The 26515-nt window shown below is 44.4% G+C and overlaps 1 protein-coding gene across 3 annotated transcripts in view; it reads left to right on the forward strand.

The window, feature by feature from the left end:
• Positions 1 to 26515, forward strand: part of CHRM2 (cholinergic receptor muscarinic 2) — a 171394-nt gene that overhangs the window by 18877 nt on the left and 126002 nt on the right. Inside the window, exons 1-2 of one of the 3 annotated variants that reach the window (XM_081878961.1) lie at positions 9503 to 9687; positions 10579 to 10737. The gene's annotated coding sequence lies outside the window, so the exon portion shown is untranslated. Of the gene's footprint in view, positions 1 to 9502; positions 9688 to 9893; positions 10182 to 10578; positions 10738 to 26515 lie in introns of those variants that run through there. The other 2 variants (XM_081878963.1, XM_081878962.1) reach the window with 2 other exon arrangements.

Here is a 26515-nt window from a genome sequence, read left to right on the forward strand (position 1 = left end):
TTTTCAAGAAGGTATACTTAAGTACCTTTTTCAATTCATTATAAATCATTTCCCAGAAGGCCTTAATCCTTGGGCATGTCCACCAAAGGTGAAAGAATGTACCTTCAGTCTCTTTACATTTCCAACATTTGTTATCGGGCAAATGATAAATTTTTGCAAGCTTGACTGGGGTCATGTACCACCTGTAAATCATTTTCATAATATTCTCTCTTAAGGCATTACATGCCGTAAATTTCAAACCGGTGGTCCATAACTGTTCCCAGTCAGCAAACATAATGTTATGTCCAACATCTTGTGCCCATTTGATCATAGCAGACTTCACCGTTTCATCCTGAGTGTTCCATTTCAACAGCAAGTTATACATCTTTGACAAAATCTTAGATTTAGGTTCTAACAGTTCTGTTTCTAATTTTGATTTTTCCACCTGGAATCCGATTTTTTTATCCAATTTGTAAACCTCCATTATCTGATAATAATGAAGCCAATCTCGTACTTTGTTTTTTAGTTTCTCAAAACTCTGCAATGTCAATTCGTCTCCCTCTTGTTCCAAAATCTCACAATATTTTGGCCATTTGGACTCCATATTAAGTCTTTTAAAAGCTTTAGCTTCCATTGGTGACAACCACCTTGGGGTTTTGTTTTCCAACAAATCTTTATATCTTATCCAAACATTAAACAATGCTTTCCTGACAATATGATTTTTAAATGCTTTATGTACCTTAACCTTGTCGTACCACAAATATGCATGCCACCCAAAGGCATTATTAAAACCTTCCAAATCCAAAATGTCAGTGTTCTCAAGGAGCAGCCAGTCTTTCAACCAGCAAAACACTGCTGATTCATAGTAAAGTTTAAAGTCCAGCAGGGCAAAACCCCCCCCTTTCCTTTACATCAGTTAAAATCTTAAATTTTATTCTGGGCTTTTTGCCCTGCCAGACAAATCTAGAAATATCTTTCTGCCACTTCTTGAAACAGTCCATCCTGACCCTCATTCCTTTGCCACCCTCCGTCACCCTGTGAATACTTCCTTCCCCACCCCTGCTTGACCCGGTGTGTCCCAGTCCCGGCTACACCCCTCGCCAGGATCCTCTTCCTCCTCCCCATCCTCCTGCCAGTTCATGATACAAGTTTCCACTGCTTGTATCTGGGGAAGGATAGCTTTCCAAAGTAATAAGTCATAAAGCGTGCAGCTTCATGGGTTGGGAGAGGCAATGTCTTGCGACACCTCTCATTTGAGACATCTGCATTGTAATCTTATGTGTGGGTGCTCAGAAGTAAGCCTAACAAGTGAAACAAGCTTGCCTCCCTGGAGGAAAAAAAATCTATATAGCATTATTTCCAGGTACAATTAATCAGCTGGATTAAAATAAATCTGCAGCTCCTCTAGCATGTTTACTTGGGCTATTGCCATCCAGCTTGAGAAGACTTGCTTCAGAGAAGGTAAGTTTTGGATGGGATTGTTGGTGTGCAACTCAAGGGATGCCTTCCCTCTGAGGCAACCTTACAAGAGATGAGTGAGGCAAGAGACAAAAGAAGGCAGAGCAATGAATGTATTTTTTTACCTTTGTGCAGTAGGCTATTTTCCACACCCACACCCCCTTTATGCAGACAAGCAATAAGCATTATCAGAGTTTAAGGACATGGGGTGGGTAGGTGTGAAAGTGAGGCATGTGACCTGGGGACAGAGTGGAGGTGGTCTGGTGACAATTCTGAGGAAACTCAGAAGAGGACCACATTTGGCCCATGAGCCAGCATTTCGCCATCCCTGATCTAACACACTGGACAAACTAAATTCATTTTATCCCATCTGTGACATAGATATATTGCATTGCCACCATAGTGGTGGTCTACTCAAGAGTAGCATGTCACACCACCACCAGGTACCCTTTCGCTGATGTAAGTTGGTGATTTCTATCAAAAGACGGAGGCAAGAAGTTCACAGGCAACTTGCTGGCCATCTCCGATTCAAATAAAGGTTACTATTTCTTTATCTAGCTGCATGCCTCCTCATGTTTCCCCTTCAAACGGAGGCTTCATTCAAGCTGTGAAGCTATGCAGGGTCTCCACAGCCCCTGTGTGCTCTAAATAAATGCCATTCAATGGAGGGGATTCTTGGGAGTCAGTTTTATTTCAAATAACATGCCATAAAAAAGGGAGAGTAGACCAAACCAACACAACAAATGCTTTATGTTTATATCTAGCTCACTCCTCCGCCAAAATGGCCAATTCCCTAAAGCCAAGTAAAAGCTTCTTTCAGTCTAATGACTATTAATTAAAACGGAATGGTTTTCACCCAAGGAGAATTAACTGTTGTTTGCCAAAATGGATCTCCTCACCCTAATTCGTTTGTCGGGGTGCCAAGAAGGCAGGCTTCATGAATATTTCAGCACGAGGAAGGGTTTTCAGAAAAGCCTCCACTGGATTAAGGAGCAATAACATATTATTCCCCACACTTCTCTCTACCTAGAGGGGTCAAATATTCTATAGGAAAAACCCTGCTGAATCAGATCAAAGGTCTAGGACCAAAGCCCACATGGGGGGCACATCTGACACCCCCCCCATATCACTCTTTCTCCCATCACTGTGGTGACAGTAGTAAGTACATCAGTCCACTCATGATGGGGGGCTATTAAGGGCATCTAGCCCAATGTCCCCTCCCATGAAGCCATTGCTTATCTAGCAACCCATGGCCCTCCAGATGTTGTTGGACCCCATCATCCTTGACCATCCTTGGTCATGCTGGCTGCAGCTGATGGGACATGGTGTTCGATAGCAGCTAGAGGGCCACAGGGTCCTCAGTCCTGGTCTAGTTCTTGGCTTATTCACACATTGCAATGAACACACATACAAGTGCTTGTGTGGAAAAGTGGACACTGATTGATTTAGACACCTCAGCTATTTGTGCATACAGGTTCACAGATTATATATGCATTGAAGGTAACATGGGAGCACCTTCAATGTTAAGTTCTCCTCTTCCATCACCACTACACTAGGTACTAGTGAACTCAGAGTTACTTTTGAGTAAGCATTTTTAGGATTGGTTTCCAGGCAAAGCTATGACCCATCATGTCTTAAAATGTCACTTGGCATCTGCTCTTTGAATTTTGCATTTCTTGATCAAAACAGGTATTTCCCACCAAATTAGGAAGATGTTCTTGTTTTTAGATTCATTTTTCTGCCTTACACTCATCCTTATATCTCACACTTTCCAAGACCAAATGACTGACAAGGGCAAAAGTTCATCAGACACAGACTCTTTTCAGTGGTGGCCCCATATCTCTGGCACTCATTCCAAAGTGAAATATGTACGACCTCTCTTTTAGCTTTTAAAATAATATTACAAACTTTTGTGTGTGTTTCAGTCCATCGTTAAGTGTGTGTGCGTTGGGCTTTTAAACTGTAGCTGCTTTTGGTTTTGTAATTGGGTTTTTTAAGTGTTATATTGCTTTAATTATGCTTGCAAGCTGCTATGAGAAAGCATTGTTTAACAGAAATGTATTAAGTAAATGAATAAAATTGATTGGGAGATGATTCAGGATAAACTGAACAGAGTACGATTTTCCACATAATATACTCAATGGAAACCACAGACACAAGAAAAAAAACTGCCTCGGCTAGTACACTTGAAGGAGTGTCTCCACCCCCATCATTTAGCCTGGACATTGAGGTCCAGTTCCAAGGGCCTTCTGGTGGTTCCCTCCCTGCAAGAAGTGAGGTTACAGGGAACCAGGCAGAGGGCCTTCTCAGTAGTGGCACCCTCCCATCAGATGTCAAAGAAATAAATAACTATCTGACTTTTAGAAGACATCTGAAGGCAGCCCTGTTTAGGGGAGTTTTTAATGGTTGATGTTTTATTGTGTTTTTAATATTCTGTTGGGAGCTGCCCAGAGTGGCTTGGGAAACCCAGCCAGATGTGTTGGGTATAAATAATATTTATTTATTTATTTAAGCCACCAGCTTAAATGACTTTGAAAGGAGACTAGGCAAAGACTTAGAGGGCAGGTGTGTCAAGGGATCATGGTAGTGATAATAGTCAGCAATATGTAGCTGCATATTTTTGGAGGCTTTGTGCTTCTGAAGGGCAGGGGAGAAATTATGGGAGAGGGCTACTGTTAGAGGCTACTGTTAGAGGCAGAAGGGCTGTTCACATGTTACCCGTGCACACAAAGAGTTGAACTGTACACTCATACAGCCATTCACATGCACCGTTCAGCAAATGTACAATCTGTGTACAAGAGCTGAGCTGTATAAATCAATTAGTGTATAGTCTTTCACATAAATACTTATGTATCTTGTACATTTCAATATACCCCCAGATATTTTGATCAGGGAGATAATAGCATGTCCCAAGGAGTTAATTACTCATGAGGACCAGTAACGCCACTCAAAATAATTCTGTGGAGGATCCTGCCCCTTTTGGAATTTCTAACTTGATGAACTCTTTTTTTTTTCATGCTGCCTTCAACATGGTCTCCACTAAACGCAACCACTTATGCACAAGTTTGTGATGGACAATACTGTATGGAGAAGAAATTGACAATAGGTTTACTGAAAATACCAGCAGCAGCCCATTCATTTGGCTGGCCCTTTGTTGTTGTTGTTTAGTTGTTTAGTTGTGTCTGACTCTTCGTGACCCCATGGACCAGAGCACGCCAGGCCCTCCTGTCTTCCACTGCCTCCCGCAGTTTGGTCAAACTCATGTTGGTAGCTTCGCAAACACTATCCAGCCATCTCGTCCTCTGTCGTCCCCTTCTCCTTGTGCCCTCCATCTTTCCCAACATCAGGGTCTTTTCCAGAGAGTCTTCTAGGTAAAGTGAACCAGCTGCTTCAAGCATTGAATGCTGAGAGACAGAGACAATAGCAGCCTCTCTCTCCACACACACATGGATAAGATCAGGCAACATAATTCCCCATGGGTAAATATAACAAATTGAGGTGGAAGGATCTTTGAGTTTGAGTTCCCCCAGTTCCTCATTTTTCCCAATCTTAAACTCAGTTCTCCACAATTCTACAGCAATTTGTGGTTTGTTTATTTTTAATCTTTGTGAAAATTCTCCAGCGTTTTAGTGCAAATTTCTCCCAACGAACACATTTTTGTATGCAGTTTTGACACACATTTTGCAAGCAGTGGTATATTTTGTATGCTATTTCCTCTAATATATTTATTTTATGCCCACTCTAATATGTGATTGTTATTTTTAGAACATTGGCTTGAGAACTGCATCATAAAATTCAGATAACTTCAAATTTTGAAGGATGGCTGTGTTGTAGTTTTCATATTATTTCAGAAAGTATGGATATGATAGACCTGCCTTTAAACATGAAGTGAAGTGAATTTCTCCCCCACCCCTAGTAACCAAGAGGGGGCCAAAGCATTACAAGCCCATGGAACATACTGTCAACTAAGAAAATATTTATCTTTGGCTTCACCTAAATTATTTGAGATTATGGAGGGGGCAGGATATCTTCAGCCCTATGAGAAGAGCAGGCATAGTAATGGGGATTGTGTTTGTTCTACTTAATCATCTTACTTAAAATGCTGCTTCAGAACTAATTCTATGCATGTTCAGGGCAGAGGAACCAGCAAAAATTATTTGGTCGGTGACCTGTGGCTCTGGGTACCCACAAACAATGCATGATATTTGATTGTTGGACATCACCAGCTAGGATTCAAAGAAATGTTGACTCTGTATATATTCCTGGGAATTTAATTAATCATTGTTCAGAATCTCCACATTGTGCCATCCTGCAGCAACAAAATTCAAAGGATTCTGTATTTGAATAGATTTCCTGATTAAAAGAAACAAAAGAGAATTGCAAAGGGGCAGACCATCAGATTCATTTGTGTGTTGAAATGTGATTGTTATATATCATGTGTAAAGAGGTGTTAAATTGCTTGGAACTGGAAAGTCCAACGCTTTCATTTCCCCAAAGCAGATTTACACCTACAGTCTACCATGATTTTCTATCAAAGTTTGCCAACTTGATCAATTAAATAAAGACATTGCATTTGCCCACTATGTAAATATTCTAAGTTCAATATTCAAGGTTAAAAACTCATTATCAGAACCATCATAGGTTATGTGAGGGTAGTTCACCCATTACTACAAACTTTCCTGTTTTGGATGCATCGTTGATTTCATTCTTAATCTCAAGATCTCTGAGCATTTAAGATTAGGGGAAGGATAGCACATCCATCTTGGGTCCTGGTATCACCACCCACAACAATTCTATGGAGAAGTCTACCCCTTTGGGGATTTCTAGCTTGCTGGACTCAGTGTCCTCTGTGACATGCAGAGTGACACCACCTCCAGGACACCCTGCCCTGCCCCTCCTATAGAGTTACTATCCAGAGATAAAGCTGCTCCAATGGTTCTCTCTAGTCCACCATTATTATTTTTTTGTTACCGTCTTTACTCAAATCTAATGCTCACCTTATTTGGCCAAATTACATTGCGAAAATTAAGGTGCACATTAGATTCAATGGCACATTTACATTCACCAGCAAATACTTTTTTTGTTGTTTCATTGTACACAGGTTGTACAATGACAATAAAGGTATTATTATTATTATTATTATTATTATTATTATTATTATTATTATTATTTTCAAGGCTCTGAAAATTGAGGTGTGCATTAGGTTTGGTGGTGCATTAAACTCGAATAAATATGGTATGCCCTCTACCTCAATGCAATCCTCTGAGACCGAGAATTCCAGTTCACCTACCGTATTTTTCTGTGTATAAGACTAGGTTTCCCCCCTAAAAAATAATATCCAAAATTTGGGGGCATCTTATACACAGACAGATCTCTTCCCATTTTCTTAAACCAGAGTCCCCCCAAAATAGGGGGCGTCATACATGGGGGCATCTTATAGACAGAAAAATACGGTATATTGGCTCAGAGGCTTCTAGCATTAACATATGGACAAATATACAGTGTCTCTTTCCAAGTGTTTCTGGAGCTTGTGTTTTGACCTGCAGTACTTTGGCCTCTCTAAGTTGCTGAACTCACAGTGCTTAGCTCTACACCCACCTCCCACATTTAATTCTTCACTCCCCCCCCCCATCTTCATCCCAGGGAGAAGATTTGTTCTGAACCGATCCTTACTCAGCTCCTCTCAGCTTCCCCTTCCCCCCTGTAATCAGTTTAAAAGCTTCTCTGCCACTTAAAAGAAAAAAATAATAATTTTAAGCACCAGCAGTCTGGTTCTATCACAGTTCAACTAGAGCCTGTACAGGTCCAGCTTGTTCCCAAATGTTCTTTGGTGCCAGCAAATCCAAATCCCTCCTGACACTGTCTTCTCATCCACCCACTAAGACCTCAAGCTGCACTGTTTAGCTGGCCTTGTAGGTGGAACTGGTAGCATATCAGAGAAAGCTACCTCGGAAGCCCTGGCTTTAAGCACACTATGCAGCAACCTACATTTTGCTTCCAAGATATCACAACTATATTTCCCCATGACGTTGATGCCAACATACATCATGACCACTGAGTCCTCCACTATCAGGACAACATCCATAACTTTTGCACCAGATAGGCAATTCACCCTGCAGTCTGCATGGCCATCACACACCCATCTATGTTCCTACTGATCAAATCTCCTGCCACCAGATTCCTTCACACGCTGGAGAAGAATCCTCAGCACAAGATGATGGCTGCTCATCCCTCATGGAATGAGTCCCTTCTAAGGAACCATTTCCCTCTACCTCAGAGTGACACCCTCCTTCTCTGAGTCTCCTCTTCTCCCTGACAGCAAGGAAGCCATCACTGTAGAAGTGGGACACTGCTGTGTCTATGAAGGTCTCACCCACCAACCTCTTTGCCTCTCTCAGCTTCTACAGGTCTGCCCTCTGGCCCCCAGGGAACTCACTTGTTCCTGTAGAGTCAGAAGCTCTTTGCGCTGAGGACAAACCTACAACTTCTGTCCAACATGGAGATAGTCACAGATGTGACGTACACTGCTGGCTTTCTACTTGCATAACTGTTGTGTGGGTTTTTTGTAGCTTATTGAATAACTTAGGTTTGGTTTAGGTCAAGGAACTGAGGGTTACAATAGTGTGCCTTGGCTGCCGCCGCTGCTGCTGCACTAGCTTGGTATTTAACTCACCCGGATACTTTGTAGGGTAGGACAGAGACACTTTGTGAGCTAGGGCTTCCTGTAGCTGAAGGCACTGGAGTTGAGGAAGGTACCAACCAGAGCATCTATGTGAAAGGTACAGTAAGAACAGGGTTGCATCTATCTATCTATCTATCTATCTATCTATCTATCTGAATGGCATAGGGGCTGGGACACAATTCAAGCTCTCATTTAAACCTCAAATGGCTTGGGACCCAAATACCTGACCGGAAAAGCAGCCTGCCCATGCCTTAAGGTCCTCAGAGGGGGCCTTTTCCAAGTTTCCATCATCTAAGGCAGACTTCCCCAACCACACTGGCAGAGGCTGATGGGAGTTGAAGCCCCTCAATGCAGAAGAACACCAGGCTGTGGAAGATTTAATCTACTGGAACAAGTCTTCTCTGTAGCACTATCTGGGTTGTGCAATGCTCTATACCCGTCCCCCGTCCCCCAAATGACACTGTTGTCATTTTGGCACCAGGTTTGTTTGCCAGGATACTTTTTTTTAGAGTTTTGGTGGTGAATTCTGAACCTCATCTGCTTATTGTTTTCCTCTGCCTCGGTTTCTGTTTCTGTTGCTGCTGCATGAGTGTTTTATTTCTAACACCCGGTCCTTGTATCTGCATGCACGAAGGGCCAGTTTATAAATATTTTAAAAGAAATGAATAAGAACTCTGCACATGCTCAGAATGTAAGAACGTAAGAAAAGCCCTGCTGGATCAGGTCCGAGGTCCATCTGGTCCAGCATCCTGTTCTCACTGATGCCTATGGGAAGCCCTCAAGGAGGACTTGAGTGAAACTGCCCCCCTCCATTCATTTCTCCAATCTTCTGTTTAAGCCACCCAAGTCCGTGGCCATCACTGCTCCTGCGGGAGTGAGTTCCATAGTTTAACTACCTTAGGGTGAATAATTCCTTTTCCCTGCTGTGAATCTCTCCTCATTCAGCTACAGGAGTTCTGGCGTTCTGAGAGAGGTAGGAAAACTTCTCTCTATCTACTTTCTCCGCAAACTGTACAACATTTCATACACCTCTATCATGCACCCCTTGAAGCCAAGGTGTCAGGAAATCTGAAGAAGGAGCACTTTATTGGGGAGGCGGTGAACAGGGCCAAAGAAGCAAAGAGAAACAAAATGGATCTCCGATGTGAAAATCTGAGATTCTTTCCCAACCGCCCGCGCGCGCGCGCTTCCCCTGTTTTTGTTTGGGTGTTTAAATGGGGGTTGGAAAGCCAACCTGCTCCCCCCCCCCCGCTTCCCTTCGGAAGTGGCGCCGAATCAGCGAGCAGCGCCACGGCCATTGGAGGAGCCGCGTCTAATCCCGTCCGCGGGAGAGAAAAGCGCCCCGCACGCCAGCGCCTGCCGGCTGCTTGCTCGCTCCCGGTCTCAGTCCCCTTCCCCTTCGCACTCCGCCTCCGAGCGTCGCGACTGGCGCGCAGTCGAAAACAGCCAAGCCCGGGCGAAGCTGGCCAGCCGGCAGCCGCCGCTCCGGAGCTCCGCCCGCAACTCCCATGCCGAGGAGGCGAGATCCTCGACGGGGTCACCGCCTGGGCGCTCGCTCTCCTGCCAAGGTGGAAGCGCGTCTCCTGTTCGTGGGGAACTTTGGGGGGAAGGGAAGGGGAAGAATCCGGGAGACAAGCATCATAATAGCCATTTATTTGTCATTTGTCATCATCATCATCATTTCTGCATAAGGGACTCCTGCTATTTGGGTTGATCATGCCTGAATTTTCTAAGTCTCTCCTAGCTAGGGGTGGTGGTGATGTTTATGTGGCTTGTGTGCCTTTGGAAAGCGGTTTCAATTCGCAGTGGGGCTGCAAGGAGCGGCACCAATTCCGGAGCGGGGTGCGTGGGTAGCTGCTGCCCCGCGGCCGACGGGGTATTTTTTGGCTGATGGCAAGGCGTGATGCCTCGGGTTTGAGGAAGACAGGACCTCGGGTGGCTTGTCTTGGCGCGCGCACACACAGAGCGATCCACAAGCCTGGTGTAAAGGCGAGGGCTTCTCTTGGAATCGATCGGGACTGGGAGCAGAGTCTTCGGGCGAAGCTGGCGTGAGCACCGAGCTGTGAGTTCGAGTTCGTGAAGCGGGGTGGGAATCCGAGACCGTTGCTTAAACTAAGACGAGGGATTCGAGGGCGAGTCCTATATAGATGCTTATTGCAGACAGGTTTCCAGCGTTTGTGGGGGTTTAAATATTGGCTCAGGTAAGCTGAGGATCGAGCGGTGGTGGTTGTCTGTGGCATGATGAGCTAGCGGCTTTCCTCGCTTTCTAGCTGTGCAGCAAGATCCTGTGCACGTACGGCTTACTCTCAGGGAAAGAGCCACTGAGTTCATTTAGGTTTACTCACGCAAGCCGGCATGCCTAGGACTGCAGCCAGCGCTCGTCTCTCTCCACCTCCTCTACAGCCCCAACTAATGTGTTTTTCATCCTCCTCCTCCTCCCCCCACCCCTTTTTGGAAAGATATGGAAGAACAAGATACTGAGGCTACCGCTGGATTCTGACTCTTCCGCCGTCGCCTTCCTTCACCGTCTCGCTCCCAGCTTTCTGTGGACTTCCCGATTTGCTAAAAATCTGCAACAGTGTGGAAAAGGAATGAAACTTCTTGAAACTGGATTACAGGTAGGAGGAGATTCCCCCCTGAAAAAAAGTTCTTGCGATTTATCTACTGTTTATCTTGCATTTATCTCCTAAACCCTTTACTCCCCAACCTCTTCCTGTTTCCAAATTCATGAGGACTGGAGGCTTGACTTTAGAAATCTTTCCAGGTTCAATCGTCTGGTGAAACAGGGCTATTTCTACATGAAACAAGAGCAGTTCGAATCTCCTCAAAAGAATGCATTCCTTATGAACGGTAGGCTGGAGTAGCTCCAAAATAGGAAGGGTGGCAGTAAATAGTTGTAGCATTTTAAAGACCAGCAGATTTATTATGGCATAAACTTTGTGGACTAGAGTTTGCGCCATCTCCGCCAAGTTCTTTTGGCTTGTAGGACTTACGTTGCAATCCTGTATCTACTTACTCGGGAGTCAGTGTCAGTTAACTCAAGGGGCTTGCCCCATTGAGTCCTGTCTCACAGACGCAGGCAGGAAGGCCAAGGAATATGCTTTGTGTATTTTATTTCAAAAAATGGATTGCTGAAAGAGCAAAGTTTGGGATCAGGGCGGTCTGAAAAAAGGAGGGGTGATCCCTTATCAGGAAGATTACAGGACTGAAGATGGGGGAAGAACAGGATGATGGAATGGGGACAATGCAGCCTGGCTGGTATTAAACACTTTTCAACTTCCTTGATCCCATTGCTAAGACTGTTCAGCCAGATCCAGTTTGCGAATACAGTATTTGGAAGTAAGTGCTGGAGTTTGCTTCCTACTAGCAAGTTTAGTTCGTGCATTTTAGGACCACTGCATTAAAAGCACTTCATGTCAGAAAAATTGTACTCATAGTTTGCCTGGCATTCTAAGCAAGGGCTCTTGAGTTCTAGATGAGCACAAATGAGGATGTGGTCGTATACTTCCTTATATGAGACTAAGCCTCACCAAGGGCTTATATGAGACTAAGCTTCACTTGCTTCTGAGCAGATCTATTTAGGATTGTAGTATTTGTAGGCAGTGGCGTAGCGTGGGGGGTGCAGGGGGGGCCGACCGCACCGGGTGCAACATCTGGGAGTTAGGGTTAGGGGGCACAAATCCACTGGTTAGGGGGCACAAATGCATGGGTTAGGGGGCGCAAATTACTTGCCTTGCCCCGGGTGCTGACAACCCACGCTACGCCACTGTTTGTAGGAAAGGTCCATGCTAGAGTATATATTTTGCATGCAGAAGATCCCCGGTCCAGTTCTTAGTACCATCAGTTACAGAAGGGCTGGGAAAGGCCTCAGTCCCAGTTCCCGAACATCCATCTCCAGTTCAAGTAGACAGCACAAGGGTAGGTGAACCAATGGTTAGAGTCACTCTAAGGCAGCTTCAGATGTTCCCAGTAGGAAATTCAGGTCAGAATTCAGTGGAGTGGAGGAAGAGTAGCCAACCACAGGAGCTTGTGCTATCACTGCATTTTCAGAAAAATATAATTTGTGTAGTAGTGGGTTCCCCCTTTCCCACTTGTAATCACTTTTTAAGCAAGCCAATTTTCCGTCCGGGTTGAATTTGCCCATGTAAGTCATTTTGCTTGTGAAACAAATAGGGAGAAGCCTAGGTTGAAGGGACCTCAGAGGTCATCTCCCCCAACCCCAGCTCAATGCAGGATCTGCAATGCAGGGTGTTACTACAGCATCCTTGACAGATGACCATCCAGCCTTTGCTTAGATAAGCAAAGGAGAGACCCACCACCTGCTAAGGCAGCTTTAGCGCTTCCTAATATTTAGCAGAAAGATTGTACAGGATGAGATTCACATGCCACTAATGGAGTTTAAGAGAAGATACCTCTCTGCGGGGGGGGGGGGGGGAGAGAGAGTGGGTGACAGTCAATAGGAGTGATACATCTCTGGTCCTACTGATACATCTCTGGTCCTATTGACTGTCACCCACTCTCTCTCTCCCCCCCCCCCCCGCAGAGAGGTATCTTCTCTTAAACTCCATTAGTGGCATGTGAATCTCATCCTGTACAATCTTTGAGGTTGAAGGGACCTCAGAGGTCATCTACCCCAACCCCAGCTCAATGCAGGATCTGCAATGCAGGGTGTTACTACAGCATCCTTGACAGATGACCATCCAGCCTTTGCTTAGATAAGCAAAGGAGAGACCCACCACCTGCTAAGGCAGCTTTAGCGCTTCCTAATATTTAGCAGTGGTAAATTCTGAAGTGTAGCAATCCCCATGACCGAGCTCCTGCACCCATGTCCCTTCTAAGATATTAGGACAAAAACAAACTTTTGCCTAAATGCTGACATTATGGTTTCAATGCTAAGGCAGTTTTATTTCTTCTTCCCCTGCTCCCACTTTGCCTAACGTTCAGCCCAATGAAGAGTTGCAAGAAGCTCAAAAGGTTGCTTACTATTTTGGGACACTTTTAGTTGGTCCTTATAAAGAGATCTTGGAATCTTTCAAAGCAACAGTAGTGGTTTAAACATGTAGCCATGCATGCTAGCGTAATCTACGTTTCCCTCTGTTTGGTGCATTTCACTTTGGGGGGGGGGCGACTTGCTTTGGCATGCAGGGGGTTGGTGATTAGCAGCCCAAGAGACTTCGTCATTGTCTCTGCTCTTAAAGAAGTGGTGGCGCTTAGTCCCTGCCTGTCTGTAATCTACTGAACCACTGTGTGGTTTGGTGGGGGGAGCTTCTCAGGTTCTAAGAACAGGTATCTGGGGAAATTGCAGGCGGGAGACTGGAAAGAGATGGGATTCTGTGTCTAGAGGAAACTTGACTCCTTTCTCCCATCCTACCTCATCTGCCTTTGTAATGCTCATTCCGTAGGATACTGCCCAGTATCCACTAAGACTGCTGGACCACCTAGCACAATATTATCTACACTGGCTGGCAGTGGTTTCCCAGGGGTCTTTTCCCAGACCTTTCTGGAGCTGCCAGGGTTTGGACCAGGGACCTTCTGCATGCAAAGCTGATGTTCTGATACTGGGCTATGGGCCTTACCCACCCCAATATACAGTAGATCACCCGCCAGGGCTTCCTCAAGCATATGGTGCATGGGTATTGCTCCGTTCAGGTGAACAGCACTAGCTTGCAAGCATCCCACTTGCATACCAATTTTAAAGGCGCTTGCTCTGGGATAATAGGCTTGAGGACTGTAATCATGTGCTTCCTCTTATGATGCACCATCAGCACAGAGCTGAGGAGAGGGGGCAAAGGACTAGAGTGTCTTCCAGAGCCAAGGAAATTCAGCCAAGGAAATTATTTCTATTTCTTTTTTGGTTCCTTGCCAGTGAAGCATTGGTTAATGTTGAGCAGCTATGTCATTTGCAGGTTTCTCCTATATTTCCTTAAGAATGATTTCTTAGAGAGAGTCTTCTTGCCTAGAGTACATTTCCTCTGCCCCAGTGTGCATGCAGTTTTGAAGGCATGTATCGTTTAAATGTGGTAGATGAAAATCCTTTAATCCTTTAATCCATGCCCATTCCGAGACCGTGGGTGATCCAGTCCACTTCTCCTGATGCAAAGAGTTTTGTTTTTAAAAATTATCTTTGGTGAAATTTTGGGATGTTGATGGAAAATGGCAAATGTTCCAACCAGGAATGTACTGTTCTGCTTGTCCACTCATGAGTAGCAGTGCAGAGCTCACAGAAAGCTCACTCCTGGTTTTCCGCATCACAAGATTCCTTAATCTCATCAGCCTAGTATAGGTGTGTGTGTGTGTGTGTGTGTGTGTGTGTGTTGTTGTTGTTGTTGTTGCATATCTACTGCAAACTAATCTTAGGTCTACCCATAGATCCCAATCTATCATCCTTGAAGCTCTCACAGCAAACCACTCAGAGATCTCCCAGTAGATCTCCTACTACCCCCCTTGCAGATCTACTGCTGACCATTTGAAGACCTACCAATAGGTCCCAGTTTCTACCATTTGGCCACTCCCACACTTAGGGAATTCTGCTATGGGGCAGTGGGGCTGTCACCGGTTAGTATTTCATCCCCTGTCCCCTTCATGTTAGAGAAATCCTCCCACTTTTTCCACGCTGCAGCTGCTGTTGCACAAACTGAAAACCTTCAGCACATTTGCAAGACGGGGGAGAAAAAAATAGTCCATTTGTTCCAAATGCCAAAGCAGCCCCCAGCCCAGGAAGCTGTTGTATGTGTTGGAAGAAGGAGTGGCTGGTTCTTAAAATAATAATGGGGGGGGGGAATGCTCCTCATCACTGCAAAGAAGTTTTATTTATCCTCTGTTCGTCATCAGAAAGCTGGTTCCCACTGAAGATGTCTTGAGGTGTGGGGGTGGGGGTAGCCCTCAAATTAAATGCTGCTGTGGAGCTTCCACCCCCCTCTCCCTGCTTAATGGGGAACCTGGTTGCAGTAAATCAAAGATTCACTCATTTGGAGCCTAATTAATCAGCATCCCACTGTAGTGAAACAACGCTTTCTTCCTAATGGAACCTTTGAAACTAGCATGTGGATCACAGCGAGGTCTCCAAGAGACATCAGGGGGGGAAAGCTCTTCAGTGTGAAACACATTTTATTTATGTTTGGCTACTGTGGCTTTCAGCTTTATTCTGAAATGTTTCTGTTTGTCTCTCCCTTGGTCTTCTTCTTCCTTTTTTGCTGCTGAAAAGCACAAAACTCCAAGCCCGTGGTCACAGTTCCTTTAATGTGCACTCACAGTGCTGGTTTTTAAAATCTGCATTCATGTGGCAGTTATCCAAAATGCATATGGATCCTGCGTTACATTATAAAATACCACCGTTTCATGCATTGTTTCTCAAACCAGTTTCACACCAGCTGGAGTCCTTGAGCCATTCCTAATTCCTCCCTAGTCAAGGTGTGGACACCTTAGTATAGGGTCAAGACATGCCACCCTGTCAATGTCCCTGGTCTGCACACCAACAGAAATGAATCTGACACTAATGAAGCTATGCTGATGTGAACTGCTAGGGGAGAAAGGGCTGTGAAATGCACTGAAAACAAAAACTTTGATGTCTCAAAAGCAGTAATGTGAACACACCCTAGGACATTGGGGTGCCCATGTAATTTGGGGCAGACTTCAATCACTTTTTGAGTTCCTCAATAATAAGCAGGTGGAAAAGAGAGAGAAGTTTGGTATGTGAGTGGGTATTTAGTGGCCAATGTGATTGCAGATTTGCATCAGAAATAGTTTTTTTGTTTTTTCATAGCTTGGCATGCAAAAACTGCAGGCAGCTTAAAACCTCTCTCTTTCTCTCTGCATGCATAGTAAAACTGCATCCAAGCCCTCTCTCAAATAATAAGAGGCCTTTTAAGGGGAGAAAATACAGTTGGTTTCCTTTTTAATTTCACTCTTTGAGGAGATGCAACAGAAGCATCTGAGACTTTTGGAGACACTCGTCCTCATCTGGGTAAAAGAGGTTTTCCAAATAAAACTTGCTGCTGCTGTGCAACGCTCAATGTACCGAGACAGCTCAAAGACACAGAATAAGACAGAAATCCAGATAGCAGATAAGAAGGGCACCATTTTGGCTGCTAATGAAACACACCTTGATGGTTGCATAGGGAGAAATGGGCAGCCGTTCTGTTTCTCCAGCTTTCCCACGGGAGAACACTCAAAACTGCAAATGAAACATGGCACCGCTGCAATGGACAGCCAGAGCCTCATGCTAGAGGAATATAACAAGGTGGGACCCACAACAAAATGCGGCAGAAAATCTTTGCCCACTCATAGGAGTGGTCCTGTTCAGGGTTGTGACCAGCCACCAATGCCTTCAGTGTGGTGTGGTGGTTAGAGGGATGGACTAGGGCCTGGGAGACCAGGGTTCAAATACCCACATGGCCATGGTGAAGCTCACTGGGCCAGTCACTGCCTCTCAGTCTAACCAGCCTCGTAGGGTTGTTGCAGGGATTAAATGAGGAGGGACAGAAGCATGTACACCGTCTTGAGCTCTTTGGAGAAAAGGTGGGGGTATAAATGAAAGAAAGCAATCTTATAAGCAACCCCACCAACCTTAGTTTGCACCCATCTGCTTGACACCTTGCTTACTGCCAGTTGAGGTGGAAGATCTGTCTGCCGTTGGCTCTGGCTCCACCTACTGTGGGCCTGTCTGTTAAAGTTGCTGCAAGTGGGTTCCTTGATTTGGACCTTGTGTAGAGTACAAAATGAATTTGCTTTCCACCACAATAAAGATTTTCAAAGCTTTACTGGAAACAGTCTCAAGATGGTTACAAATAAACTTTGCAAAATACAAAATAGCTCATTGCTCTTAAACAAGCAATGTGGTCCCATCTTCTTTTTAGTCCTTGGTGCAGTTCAATAAACTTTCCTCTTTCGGGTCCCAGAGGGAGACGCTATGCTTGTTCATCACTCCCGTTTCACTTTCCTGAAGAGAGATTGCAGCTCCGGTTTCCGGTGATGAGTCATCAATTAGTCTAAAGACTAAAATGGAAATATCCAGCCGCATTCGCCAGAGACAAACCTCTTGCCGGATGGACACCTCTCTGCATAGCATTTTAAATTCGAACATTGAAACAATTACATTTTATGCATATTAAACTAATACCTTTAGCACTCCCACCCTACCAGTCCCAAAAGGAACCAGCCAGCACTGATTATAAGCTGTTAAGGGTTCAGACAGGCCAAATCCTTTTCCGCCCCCACTCCCTCCTTCAGTTTTACATCATTCATTTGCAATGGACATAGTGTTCCATTGCTTCTGGACCAAATATGCTTAATCCTCACTGGGCTGCTCTGCGGTGGGTGGAGGATTCCTCCTTGTTTTTTGTTTGTTTGTTTTGTTTTTGTGTGTGTGTTTTACTGTACTGCTTCAAAAAAGCCAGCATTCCCTCAACATGCTGATTTCTCCTTATTAGTTCTCGGTGGCCCTGTTTAATCTCCAGTCCTGTCGGCACTGAGTCTATTAGTGGGGAGAGTGATGTAACAATGCAGGTCCCTTGCTCTTCTTTTATGGAGCTACGTATCCCACGATCTCTTCCTCCTTAAGTACCTGAATGCCTCCATCTCATGGTTTATGGCGACATCGCTCCCCTTCCTTTCAATGACACATCTACAACCTTTGGGCTTGCTGTTCCGAGAACATCAGCTTCACTATCCTTTCAGTTACGATGACTGCATTCTGGCTTTTAGTGCTCTTGCTCCACGTAACCACCTAAGTGCCCCATGGGATTTAGCGGCCCGGTGAGATTGGATTACCTAGGCCACTCGGCAAGTGTCATTTCAGGGAAGCGACTTCTGTTCTGCAGTGTGGGCAGGGCTAATGGGAATGTCTGCTTTGCAGTCCCCGAGGGTACCGGATGCTCTACAAATGCCAGTTCTAGGTTCTGGGGTTCTCTTGTACAAGATGCTTTCTCCCGTCCCTATGTGTGCTCACATTCTCCTCCTCGCTACTCTTGTGACTTCCACTCCACTTGCCTTCCCTTTTGGACCCCATTCCAAGAGCGACCCAATGGGATGTTTATTGCTGTTAAGGGCCCCAAATCAAGGGTTGCTCACCTTTGCAGGCCCACTGGCTCATCTGGATTTTTGAGAGAGTGCCATGGGTCACTTTTTACTATTGCCCCCTCTTTTCTTAGGGGCTGAAAGAAGGGACCAAAGCTCAATGGAAGAGCACTTAGAATGCCCCACGGAGGACATTAAGGTCCATAAATAGCAACCCCATAGAGGTCCCAGGCCCTAAGGAAGTTAGATTAGCCTCAACCAGAGCCAGGGCTTTTTCAACACTGGCTCCAGCCTGGTGGAACGCTCTGTCTCATGAGACCAGGGCCCTGCAGGATCTGATTTCTTTCCGCAGGGCCTGTAAGACAGAGTTGTTCCGCCTGGCCTTTGGCTTGGAGTCAATTTGATTCCCTCCCCCTTTTTCTTTTTTCCTATCTCCTCCTGTGATGAGGCTGCATTTTAATGTTTTAATTTAATCTTGTTTTTAAGTTGTATTCATTCAACTTGTTTTTATTAATGGTTGTTAGCTGCCCTGAGCCCGGCCTTGGCTGGGGAGGGTGGGGTATAAATAAAATTTATTATTATTATTAATCATAGAATCATAGATTGTAGAGTTGGAGGGCCCCTGAGTATCATCTAGTCCAACCCCCTGCAATGCAGGAATATGCAGCTGACCCATACAGGAATCGAACCTGCAACCTTGGCTTTATCAGCATCACGCTCTAACCAACTGAGCTATTTTGCATGCGGAACACGTTCCAGGTTCAATCCCTGGCATCTCCAGATAGAGCTAGGACTGATCCTGGCCTGAAACCCTGGAGTCGATGATGCTAATAAATGGAGCAGTGTTCTGACTCGGTATAACTTCCTGTGCTCCTCCGTTGACACTGATTTTTTAGTCCTTGCTTGGATTTGGGAATCGATTTAACATTGGAATTGCTGTGATTTTCACAATTTTGTCTATATTTTTCAGCTGCTTTAAGTGAGTCCTTTGGAGGGCATAATGCACACACACACACACACACACACACACACACACACACACACTTGTACCACCTCTCCAAGGGTAGAGGACTAAGCTTGTGGGAGGCTACAGCTCTTCCCGTCGCTCACCTGGAGAGAGCAAGTGAACAGGCAGCAACAAGGAGAAGGAGAAGCAGGAAGGAAGCTCTGGATGCTAGTATTGGACCTTCTACCAAGTAGCAGTTCTTGGCAGGGGCCCAACAATGCCGATTTCTGATGCCGGCTCCGATTCTTCCATCTAGAGATGTGCTGCTTTGCATCTGGTCCTTTGTCCAAGTGAGGTTCGTGAGGACACACACCTCCGCTTTCTCAGAGCTAGTGCCCACATCACAGAATGTGAATCCTGGCCATATCTGCTTGGCTTCTTCCCCTCCCTCTTTGACAGGTGAAAAATGTCTCTTGGGATGACATGGGATCAGGCCATGTTTTTAGCTCATCACAGATGTATTTATGGTAGCTTTAGTCCAGCTGGATCTTTCTGCTTCTAGGATTGTTTATGTGTGGGGTTTTTTTAAATACAAATAAAATAAAATTATGCTGTTTAATGTTGCGTGCCTCTCCGGGTGCCATTTGGCAGAGAGATAGGTCTATAAATATCTGAAATAAATTAGTGGCTGGCATGTAATTGCAAAGAGCATTGAGTTGCGAGTGATCCAGGAAGCCCATATTTCAAATTCCACCCAGTCCTTGAACTCAGTAGTCTGCCTTAGATAAGCCAACAGCTCAGAACTCTTTACTCATTAACTCCATTTGCAGGACATAAACACTGGCCTGCTGCACAGAGTTGTTGTAAGGAATCCTGAGATGTGGAACATTTTAACTATGAATCTAGCTATCTATTTATAAATCACCTTTTGCTAACAATTACACACGCCAATGATACCCTGATATGGCAGTAAGTAAAAACAACAACAGGGAACTGATGGGTTGTATCCACGGTTCTTCTAGACCAGGCTTCCTCAACCTTGGCCCTCCAGATCTTTTGAGACTACAATTCCCATCATCCCTGACCACTGGTCCTGCTAGCTAGGGATCATGGGAGTTGTAGGCCAAAAAACATCTGGAGGGCCGAGGTTGAGGAAGTCTGTTCTAGACCCATTGAAGTTAGTGGATATGGCTCTAACTTAGTTTCATTAAATTAAATGAAGGTCTACTCTGAGTAAATCCAGCATTGGAAACAATCCAATGTTTTTATGTAGCAACACCCAAAGTTGTTATAGAATTTAAGGCTGTTGCCCACTGAATTACACTTCACACTATTGATTACATGACTTTTAGTTGATGGATTTAAACAGATAGTTCAATTGACATACATTACTATATGGGTAAAAGCAATATTTCTGAAACAGGAAGTGTTCAACGCTGCTGCCCTCTTCATACTTATATAGGAATAAGTCCCATTGAACTCCATGATGCTTATTTCTGAGCATACATGTATAGGATAGGACTGTAAATGATATATTCATGAGTCAGGAAGGTATACTTTAGAAGAAATATTCTTTGTCAGAAAAAGTGCTGGGGGAGATCACTATCTGCAGTTTGTAAAAGCACTTTCACCAAATGTGTGTGTGTGTGTATTCAAACCTGCTGCCCAATTAGCAAGGAACACCACTGTCAATTAAAAGTTTTTAACTGATTGATCTGATCGATCAGTTGATCGAACATTGCAGCCCTAATGTAATTATTTAATACATAGATAAAAATTTATACTCCAGTTAGCAAGTGGATAAGGTTGCAGTTGGACTGTAAGACTGCATTCCTATATGCACTGACTAGAGAACAAAGGGGATTTACTCTCAAGTCAAACTGAGTAAAATCTCAGTTGGATTTTCTTCTGAGCAGATATGTGTAGGATTTATTTGCTTTTATTGACCTGTAGAAGTCTTTATATACTGTCCTCTCATAAAATATCGGGTAACTGTCTAGCAACACAAAAACAACCATTAAAAACAGTACCAAAAAATCATTAAAATGACTGGCTCCTCAAGAAAAAATTAAACAACTGCATAAGTCTGCCACCATAAAGTCTTCAAGAGACGCCTGGAAGTCTAAAGCAAGGATGCCTGCTGAATCTCTGACGGAAGAGTCGTCCACAGTATGGTACCAGTGACACTAAATAGCAGACTTCTGGTTGAGGCCAGTTGACTCGGCTGGGATATAAGGGTTCAGGCAGGTAATCTGGGCCCAAGTTGTTCAGGGATTTGCATATCAATGCAAGGGCTTCAAATGTGGCCTAGTAATCTATGGGCAGCCAGTGCAGATGTTTTAACAGAGCTGCTGAACATCTGTCCCCATCAACTGCTGGAGCCTCCAGGCCATGTCCAGGGGCAGCCTCACATAGAGTGCATTGCAGTAATTCAGCCACAAGGTTACCACTGTGTGGACTCATGATCCTCATGATCCTAGCCACAGAGGTTACTTGGGCCTCTAATGACAGATGGGTCCAGGAGTACACACCAGCTATGTGCATGCTCCTTTGGAGGGAGTGCAGCCCCACTGAGAAAAGCCAACTGGCCTATCTTCTGGACACAAGAACCACCTACCCAGAGAGCCCTCATCTTCCCAGGATTAAAGCTCAGTTTATTGGCCCTGATTCATTCCCCAGCATTTAGCGCTGTGGTCTAAACCACAGAGCCTAGGACTTGCTGATCAGAAGGTCGGCGGTTCAAATCCCCACAACAGGGTGAGCTCCCGTCGCTCGGTCCCTGCTCCTGTCAACCTAGCAGTTCGAAAGCACGTCAAAGTGCAAGTAGATAAATAGGTGCCGCTCTGGCGGGAAGGTAAATGGCGTTTCCATGCGCTGCTCTGGTTCGCCAGAAGTGGCTTAGTCATGCTGGCCACATGACCCAGAAGCTGTACGCCGGCTAATAAAGCGAGATGACCCTAATGGTCAGGGGTTCCTTTACTTTTACATTCCCCAGCATTAGAGCTTCGACTCAACAGCCTCTGTTGATCATGCTTGTTGTGTTGCACTCATAGCAGGATTTTGGCAGGGAGACATCCAGGATGTAGTTCAGCAGAAGGGTTGGTTTATCGCGTTTTGAAGTGAAGTGAGACACACTACTGCTGAAAAAGATAAGCCAACGCAAGACCATTTAAAAATCTGGAGTCTAAATTGCCATAAGCACACCACTGATTTCAGTGTGTGTGTGTGTGTGTGTGTGTGTGTGAGAGAGAGAGAGAGAGAGAGAGAGAGAGAGAGATTTGCAAGGAAGTCAGTCATTTTTGGAGACAATAGGAGGGATAACCTACCCATTCTGCCAGTTCATACATTTTGAGTATCGCTTTTTCATAACCAGATAGCCACATTCTGTGCACATAGCACACATGGGTTGTTAATCTGTCGAAACAGGGAAGTCCAGATGTACTTTCCAAAATTTCTCTGGAACTGTAAGCATCAAGCGGGTGTTGTGATTTTTGTACCTGATGTTTTCTGGACAAATTTGTAACCACCCCAACCATAAATACCTATGCACTAACAGCTCATTCTATAGTGCATAGGGATAATGGGAATGACAGCTCAAAACATCTGGAGGCATCAGGTTGGGGAAGGCTTGCTTGATGATGCCTAGGTTGTCCAGGTGTGCTGTATTGGTAGATCTCCTGCAACTAATTGGTTTTCTAGAATAAATGCACCTCAAATCCCTTTGATTGGTACAAGTAATAGAATCATAGACTTGCAGAGCTGGAAAGGTTCATTCTAGTCCAACCCCCTGCAATGCAGGAATCTCTACTGAAGCATCCATGGAAGATGGCTGTCTAACTTCTGTTTAAAAACCTCCAAAAAAGTAGAAATCTGCAAGCATAACTACTGCTCATCAGAATTTGTAATTATGGAAATGCATTTACTACCCTTGGATAAATCACCTTATATCCTATAAGAGCTTTTCAAGAACATCAACCTCCTTTGGCAACTGCTCTTCAGTCTTGCACATCCGTTCCCTTTCAATGAACTTGACCACTGAGTTCTTTTTTTATCCCTCTGACTCATTTTTTTTCCAGCTTTGTGTTTCCTTTGCCTTTTTTCCCCCCTTTAAAAATGCCTGACGGGAACCTCTTAATGCTATTGATTAATCCCAAGCATGTTAGCTTGACTGAAGTCACCCACCAAAACATTTTTATCTTCCTTTATATGATGACCCACATATGCAGTATTCGTGTGTGTGTGTGTGTGTGTGAGAGAGAGAGAGAGAGAACACACACACATGCACTGTTACCAAAAAGCTCAGTTACAACAAAAGATATGAAAGCTGGGTCTTAAGATCCCCTCACTTCCCCCTGCATGTATACACCTGCTAGGAATGTTTTCTTTTGATTGTGAGATGGAGAAAAAAAGTAGACTCCAAATGGACAATGGTTTCCAGTAGGGGTGAATGGCTTTTCTCAAAGAATTATGGGAGCTGTAGTTTGTTAAGCGTGCTGTAGTTTGTTAAGCGTGCTGAGAGTTGTTTGGTGGCCCTATTTTTCTGGATTTTCCCAGATGTTATTGGGATTCCAAAGGCAGAAATGCTCAACAACTTTAGGGGTTTCCTTAAAAAAAAAAGTTCAACAGCTTTTGGTGCATCCTGGTTTTTACTTTCAGAAATATGGCAACCCTACCTTATTCCCCTTCCAGAGCAACAGTTCTCAGAATTCCCTGTGAGGAAGGCTTGACTGTTAAACCACTCAAAGTTCTGTAGCTCTGAGAGGGGATCTGAGGTGGTCTAACAACTCTCAGCACCCTTAACAAACCGCAGCTCCCATAATTCTTTGGGGTGAGCCATGACTGTTTAAAGTGGCATGTATGGCTTGAATGTAGCTAGAGACAACACTAATCTAGATAATCCCATGGTCTGACACAATGTAAATCAGATACTTACCAGTGTGGTGGAGAGCCAGTGTGGTGTAGTGGTTAAGAGTGGTAGACTCGTAATCTGGGGAACCGGGTTCTTATCTCCGCTCCTCCACATGCAGCTGCTGGGTGACCTTGGGCTAGTCACACTTCTCTGAAGTCTCTCAGCCCCACTCACCTCACAGAGTGTTTGTTGTGGGGGAGGAAGGGAAAGGAGATTGTTAGCCGCTTTGAGACTCCTTTGGGTAGTGATAAAGCAGGATATCAAATCCAAACTCTTCTTCTTCTTACCTCCTTAGGACATCCTTCATTTGATATTTAAGTGTTCTGTGGGTTTCCTCTTCCTGAAATTCTACTCTTCCCCAATTTCAGTTTAACTACATAGGAGATGTTTTACCATTCAGTACCACCTAGCAGAAAAAAAGATGGAAAACCACACAGGTGCAGAATACCTGACTATTCTCAAGCAGAAAATATCTCCGAAAGCACAGCATGAAATATAATGATATAATATCAATCCCACATTCCACATTTTCACAGATGGAATTATTATATCTCACTCCATATTTCCTTAGATTTATTTTGATTGAGATTACTAAAATATCAGTTTTGCATCTGAAATGGTTTCCCACTTTGGCTTCTTTTTACATTCAATCCAGAATTACAGCATATACCGGTACATTTTGTCCTTTTACTGATGCGCCCATGTCCTGCTTCCCATTGTGAGGTAAAATACCTCACGAAAGCAATCTCAGCATAAGTATGCAGAATCTCATTGAGATAATCTCTCTTTTTGGGGGGTGGGTGGCGGCAGGGGGGTGTATTATCAATGCACATAACTACAAATATATGTTTGCAATAGGAAAATACGTGAATTGAAATCTGTGGCAAACAGTGGGCCCAGCACTCTATATGCCATTATGTGTGACTCTATTTTTTAAAAAGAATTGGTTACTTTATAATTGGTTACTAGAAGCAATTTCAGCGAGTATCCCAATAAAGAAAAAATGGACACACACAACCAAGTAATTTGGAAACCCGTGATCCAGAGAGCAATTCATAGGAGGAGAATTCAGGAAGCATCCAGGAAGTCTGATCCAGCAACAAATCATCGAATTATAGTGTTGTAAGGGACCCCATGGGTCATCTATTCCAACCCCCTGTAATGCAAGCATCTGCACCCAAATGGGGTTCAAACCATAACCTTGGCATTGTTTTAAGAAAAGAAACCTGCCCTTTCCCCCTTATGGGGTATTCAAGAGTCTGTATAGAGTGGGTCCCCTATTGGTAGGAGAAAATAACAGAGGCCAGCCAGAGTATATTGAGAAGCAAAGCGGCTAGTAAGCCTATCTTTATTAACTGTTGCAACAGGGTCCCCACTCACCACATGCAGAAGGGAGGAGGAACCCAGAACCATGGTGTGCAAACCCTTTATATAACTTTTGAAGTTGTCCACCCTGTAGCCCAAAACCAACCCCAAAACATCATACCCATCACAGAAGGAGGTGGTCTGCATTAGAGGAGGCGGTCTACAGCAGAAATCCTGTTTGCCAGGATACCTGATAATGGTCACTGATTGCATTACTTGGGCAGCCTGGGCATTCTTTTGTGTTGGTTAATACTTTAGTTCCTGAATGCAGGTCACAGGCTCACCCAATTCATACACAAATACGCCCTTAAGAGAGGATTTGTAAGCAAAAAGACAAAGGGAAGGCTTTCCCCATTCCCACCCTCCTTTCAGAGAAATATATTGAGGTCAATTTGGGAGAGTCAAAATGGCTTCAGGATTGAAGCCATTTATATACTTATGTATGTATGTGTTTGCCTTGTGCATTTATGAACATTTAATTTATATTTGAAACCTTAGAATTCTTATAACAGCATTATCAGCACCACACTCTATCCAACTGAGCTAGCCGGTGCTATTCTTACATTCTTAGGTGTGACTTAGGAAAGGGTGTGGCCTGAGGAGATTTCTGAGGGCCAAAGGCAGAGAGAGAGAGGTGTCTGGATGGCTGTATTTGGTTGGTGGGCTTGAGGCCTCTGACCCTCTTGCTACAGAATAATAAGTTGGCTGAAGCAAAATGAATTGGGTAGCAGAACTGAGTAATGAGAAGTGTGTTGGTTAATGTCTGCCTCTCTTTACTACATCCCGGTCATGTCTGAGAGAACTAGGAATCACCTGAGCTCTTTACTAATTCTGCAAGGAGTTCAAAGGGTGAGACCCTACCATGGAAACAAAAATAAAAGAGATTCCAAAAATGGCTGGCTGGTTGCTTCACAATTGGAGTCAGTGCAGGATCATTCTCCTTCTATTCACAACTGGGTTAGGCAAGAGCAGGATTAGTCATTCTTAGGACCTCAAAACGTGTAAAAGGACAGTGTAAAATATTTAAAGAATCCCACAGAACAAGTTTATTGCAGTGTTATTTGCAGCACAATAACTCATTTTAATTACAAGACCTTCGGAGTAATACAAAAAAAGTCAATATATTGGTATGCTTCCTGAATCTCAAGTTTTCCCACCATTG

This window comes from Podarcis erhardii (genome assembly GCF_964252035.2).
Source record: "Podarcis erhardii genome assembly, chromosome: 10".
Taxonomy (NCBI): Eukaryota; Metazoa; Chordata; class Lepidosauria; order Squamata; family Lacertidae; genus Podarcis; species Podarcis erhardii.